The following is a 6,187-nucleotide window of genomic DNA, read 5'->3' as shown; positions in this document are numbered from 1 at the left end:
ATATGAATGTTAAATTGTTTATGATATTTATTACTTCCGGTGATATATGTTGGTAAATGAATGTATTTGATATTTGTATGTGGAATTAAAGGTAAGGTTTATATGCACTGAGTTGTGGCTCATATAAACCACTAAAATTTTTCAGGAATAAGATATGAGTGAAGTATTTGGTTGAGATGAGTCGTAGGAATTGCACATGTTATCAGGGTCGGCGGCTGACGCGTTTTGGCAACCTTCTCCTCCTCATCATTTTTGCATGTAGATAAATGTATAGTATATAGAGTGGTGAGAGGGTCCCACTGCGGATTAGAACGTTTAGAAATATGTACTTGATAAATGTTAATTTTTGAAATGATATAATATATGTGTTTTATTTACTTGACGTGTGAATTATTTCTTTTTTAAATTTTAAATTTATTTATAGTAACTGCATACGTCATAAGGGTTGAGGTGTGACAGTTTAGGTGGTATCAGAGCGGGGATAGAATCCCGCTGGGACATAGTATTCATGTATATCATATGATACATTTTGGTTATAAGTTTCATTTGCATTTCAATTATCATGAACATGTGTCATTGAGGAGAGAAGGGTCAGCCGCCCTGCATCATAAATTAATTGTAGAAACATCTCATATACATGTCGCATCATATTGGGATTTTTGGTACATGGACCAATGATGAGGTAAAGAGGTAGAAAATTTAAAGAGCTCGGAAAAGTAGAAGTTGTTGATTTTATGAGACTAATATGACTGAGGCTGGGATATAGTTAAAAGTGATAGAACCGGTGTTCAATCAAATGAGTTGTATGTCAGAAGAAGGTTTTGATTATAGGGTATCTCTTCTTTGAAGCAATACTTACTCTTGGTGGGAGACAGTCCCACAAGCTATGATACAACCTCTGGCATTCTGGTATTTAGTTCAGACTATTTTTCTAGAGAACTCAATGCTAAATATATGCAAAGAAGTGTAGTATAATAAGAAGCAGAGAAGGTTTTGTCTTTAAAGAAGGAACTATGTTTGTTGATTATGAGTTAAGCATTATTTCAGTATACACGGTTTATCTAGACTGCGTGGTGCGAGTTAATTCAATTGAGCTGCCAACAGATATTGATTCTCTTGTTCATACACAAGTTTTGATATTATTATGGGTATATATTGCTTTTCACTTCATCGAACCAAGGTAGCTTGTCAAGTAAAAGAAATGGTAATATAATCATCGAGACGGGATCGAGTGATATTTTACGGTAATCAATATATTGTTCCAGGTTTTCTTATATTATCTAGATCGGCTCGGCTTTTTGATTTATTGGAATTGCAGATTTATCTGGATTTTCACCTTATCATGAGACATATTTCTCTATTGAGCACTGCATTTATTTTTATTTATATTTATCAACCGTCTTCATTAGAGTTTCAAGAGTTTAAGAAACAGTTACAAGAGTTGCCAGACAAGAGATATGTATGACTCAATGTTTTACTTTGGAGAGCACCAATATTATTTTTGAAGAAGAAAGATGATACACTCGACATTATATACACTACTGGAAGTCGAATCGAGTGACAGTGAAGAATAAATATTCATTACCGAGAATCGAAGACTTGTTTGATCAATTTCAAGATATGCAACTGTTTTCGAGTACTGATTTTCGATCAAGATCTCATTAGTTGAAGATAGCTAAAGAGAATATTGCAGAGACACTATTTTGAACTCAGTACGACCATTATGAGATTTGGTATGCCTTTCGAATAAACTATTGCATCTACAATTATTCATGGCATTGATGAACAAATTCTCTCAACTATTCCAGGATCCGTTAGTGATTATTTCTATTGACTTACTATTATATTCATGAAGTACAAATGTGCATGTTAATCACTTGCAGTCAGTATTACAAGTTCTGCGAGATAAACAGATTATTGCAAGGTTGAGTAAATGTGAGTTTTTGCTTGAACATGTGGTATTGTTGGGACACGTGGTGTCAGGTCATGGAATAGAAGTGGATCTACAAAAGATTGAACTGGTTTTCAAGTGGAAATGTTTCTTGATTATTATTAAATTGATAATGAAGTTAGTACGACATAATTCTTCTTTCATATGGAGTGAAGCATATCAAAAGAGTTTTAATGAGTGGAAGCATCGGTTGAATATGTCACCTATTTTGGTTATCTCCGCAGGTACAAGATATTATGTTATTTAGTGATACGCTGAAACATGGATTTGGTTATCTTTGACTTAATGGAAAGTTTATTGCTTATGCGTCGTAACAATCGCAAGTGCATGGGGTTTCTTATTCTTTTCAAATCTGTTATTAGCGACATTATTTTGCTTTGAAGATTTGACATCATTATCTGCAGGAACGCTTATATGGTATTCTAGTATCTTATATATTGATAGAGATCTGCGATTTACTATCTCAGTCTAGATAAAGTCTTCTTATGAGTTTCACCTCAGAAAGGAGTCATGCGATTCGAGCAAAAAGGTAAGTTGAGTCCACATTATATTGAACCATGAGACATTGTTGGAAGAGTTGGACCATTGGCATATAGGTTAACATTACCTCCAGAGTTGGCATTGATTCATAATATTTTCTACGTTAGTAGGATTCGGCTTTATCGATCTGATCCCCTTCACATGTTATGAAAAATTCTGATATACAGATTTTTTTTAAATTTGAGTTATATTGAAGAACATGTCATTATAGCGGAACTCCAGATAAAGCAATTGCGAAGGAAAGATATTCCAATGGTAAAAGTTACTTGGAAAAATCACGGAGTCGAAGAGGCAATATGGGAGACAGAGGGAAAGATGAGAAAAAAAAAAAAAAACTATCCACAACTATTTACGGGTTAGCAATTTCTTTGAGTATATTTACTTAGAGAGAACTGAATTTTGCGGACAAAATTCTTAAAGAGGGGAAGAATTGTGACATCCCTAACCCGAAACATGCATTATTTTGCATAATAAATATTATATCTACATATATTACTTTAAAGTATTAAATAGTTTATTTAAGTGTATACATATGTAATAATGTGAATGCGTACTAAGTATATGTACATAAGCTAGTTTGTTTAACCAGAATTATAGTATATACGTATTAGTATCGAATAAAATATATGTGTGCACTAGTTATTATTATTTTAATATACAATAGTTTACTAAATTTAAATATCAGTATGTTATATGTATTTGAATGACGGTATAGGCATATGTTTACACGTGGATAATTACTCAATAGCTAAGCAAACCTATATGCAAGGGCGGAGCTAGGGTGGGGCCAGGGGGGCCCTTGGGCCCCTCACCCTTTCGAACTTTGCTATATCATATATGTACGAAACAATATTTTCTCTTGAATATGTTTATGTTCTATTAGATTTTCTAATGTTAATAATTTTGTTTATTTTCTCTAGTAACTATAATCTTAGCTAGTAATCTTGTATAAATATTTTCTTTTGTAACTGTTAAGAATTATTTTCATAATTTAAGAACATAAATATGTAAATATGCCAGCCATAGTATAATATTATTTAAAATCAATTTTAATGTTATGGTATTTATGAATAGAAAATAACTCTTTCATTACATAAATAAGTATATAATATTAGCAAAATTAATGTTAATACTATGCTCTATATTATAAAATAAATACTATATTCTTTAATTATATCGATGTTGACGTCGTCACTGTATCTCTATTTTTATTACCATCCTCTAATTATGTCATTATCCATCTCTTGTGTATATCTCTCTATTACTTATATTCGAGTTAATTTCATATTGTAGATACTGAAACAACTTGGCACCGAGACAAATTAACAAAATTTAAGTAGTAATTTAGGCCCTATATATGATTCATTTAAGCTACTATAAATTTTATATATTGCTTTATCATTTGTGTATATATATAGAGGGACGATAGTTGAGTTTTTCTTAGGGAATATACTCATTCATCCATTCAAATATTATTTTGACGCTATATAGCATTGGTAACAAATAAACTCAAGAAATATATCATCGAGCATGCACTGTGATTTAATCAAGTATTATGAAGTGAAAAGGAAGTTGAGGAAAGAATAAAATCTTATAATCAGGTGTGTATAAATCACACTTTTAATTTTACATATTTTATATGATTGATTGCTACGTGTTAAATTAGAGTGAATATTTAAATTATATGATGTGAGCTTAAAATGGTTATGTGTAATTGATATTAATGTTGTAAATTATGTGGATATGTGATTTGTGCAATGGATATGTTTATCTATAGTATTGGAGTTAATTGATGGAATATATGGGTATGTAATTGGTGCAATGGATATGATTGATGCATGGTATTAGAATTACTTAAACCATGGAATTAAAGAGGATATGTGACAGTCTTGCTCTGGATCTGATATACAATGGAAAAAGACATATGGGTCATATTCAATGATAATGGACCTACGGGTCAAAGAATATATGCAAAGAGGGACCTTCGTGGAAAGGTCAAATCAAAGAGGGGCCTTCGTGGAAAGGTCAAAATGCAAAGAGGGGCCTTCGTGGAAAGGTCAAAAAGCAAAGAGGGGCCTTCGTGGAAAGGTCAAATAATGAAAAGGGACCTACGGGTCGTATACAATGGAAATCCCGGGCAGATACCAGGCTTGATGTGTCACAGAATAATAAAAAGAATGGAGATTCATATGCATATGAATGTTAAATTGTTTATGATATTTATTACTTCCGGTGATATATGTTGGTAAATGAATGTATTTGATATTTGTATGTGGAATTAAAGGTAAGGTTTATATGCACTGAGTTGTGGCTCATATAAACCACTAATATTTTTCAGGAATAAGATATGAGTGAAGTATTTGGTTGAGATGAGTCGTAGGAATTGCACATGTTATCAGGGTCGGCGGCTGACGCGTTTTGGCAACCTTCTCCTCCTCATCATTTTTGCATGTAGATAAATGTGTAGTATATAGAGTGGTGAGAGGGTCCCACTACGGATTAGAACGTTTTGAAATATGTACTTGTTAAATGTTAATTTTTGAAATGATATAATATATGTGTTTTATTTACTTGACGTGTGAATTATTTCTTTTTAAAATTTTGAATTTATTTATAGTAACTGCATACGTCATAAGGGTTGAGGTGTGACAATTTATAGTGCAAATAAAAAGTGCATCAAGTTTTTGGCGGGGAAGACAATTCACTTTGGAGTGATATCTTCAAACGATGATTTTACTACTTTGGATTTTTATAGCTTTTTGTTTTAATTTCTTTTTTTTTTTGTTTTCGAGTCTTGCAGGTTTTGTATGCGAACGCGTTTTGAGAAGTACATCTTAGAGCCGCTAGATTTAGAACTTGAAAGAACTCGTAGAATAATAAGAAGTGAAAAAGGATCAGGAACAATGGGTGACCGAACAGATATTGAGAAGCTGCAGGAGATGGTGAAGTTGCTGATGGATGAGAGAGATGCGGAGAGAGCAGCCCGAGAAGCCATGGAAAAGAAGAACAGAGAAACATTACCTGTGATGAACATGTTCAATCATGAGAATATGATCACTTTTCCTAACGGCCCTCGTATTGATGCTAACAATTTTGAGTTACGCATGCCCCTTATCCAAAGGGTCGAGCAAACTCCTTTTGCAGGTAGGGCGACTGAAGATGCTAACCGCCATCTCTCCAAATTCGTGGAAATCGCAAACACTCTGAAATTAAATGGTGTCGACGACGATGCCATACGGGTAAGACTTTTTCCATTCTCATTGATTGATTCTGCTAAGGAGTGGTTTGAGTGTATGCCACCAGAAAAGGTCTCCACATGGAAGGACATCGTAGCTACCTTCCTCGACAAATACTACCCGCCAGGCACTATTTTGAAGCTCAAAAGTGAGATCTTTCAGTTCACACAAGGCCATGACGAGCCCCTCTATGAGGCATTTGCTCGTTTCAAAGCTCTTCTTCGAAAGTGCCCAAACCATGGTTTTTCCATAGACCATCAGGTAGGAATCCTCTATAATGGATTTAATGAGAAAATATGTGTTATGGTTGATTCAGGGGCAAATGGAGGATTTCTAAGAAAGACAGGAGAGGATGACATTATCAAACGAGATTCACCTCGTGCGCGATTCAACATAATAGCGATCATAGCATCGCTAGATATTAATTAAAGTAGTGCATAATCAATACCGTATGCTCAAT

General features: G+C 33.6%; 1 non-coding gene across 1 annotated transcript; it reads right to left on the bottom strand.

The window, feature by feature from the left end:
* Positions 1-5,865: 5,865 nt before the first annotated feature.
* Positions 5,866-5,972, bottom strand: LOC125185747. The gene has a single exon (XR_007170248.1). It is a non-coding gene; the product is annotated as a small nucleolar RNA R71 (small nucleolar RNA).
* Positions 5,973-6,187: the final 215 nt, after the last annotated feature.

The sequence above is a fragment of the Salvia hispanica genome, chromosome 4 (assembly GCF_023119035.1).
Source record: "Salvia hispanica cultivar TCC Black 2014 chromosome 4, UniMelb_Shisp_WGS_1.0, whole genome shotgun sequence".
Classification (NCBI taxonomy): domain Eukaryota; kingdom Viridiplantae; phylum Streptophyta; class Magnoliopsida; order Lamiales; family Lamiaceae; genus Salvia; species Salvia hispanica.
This window is presented reverse-complemented; position numbering and strand designations above follow the sequence as displayed.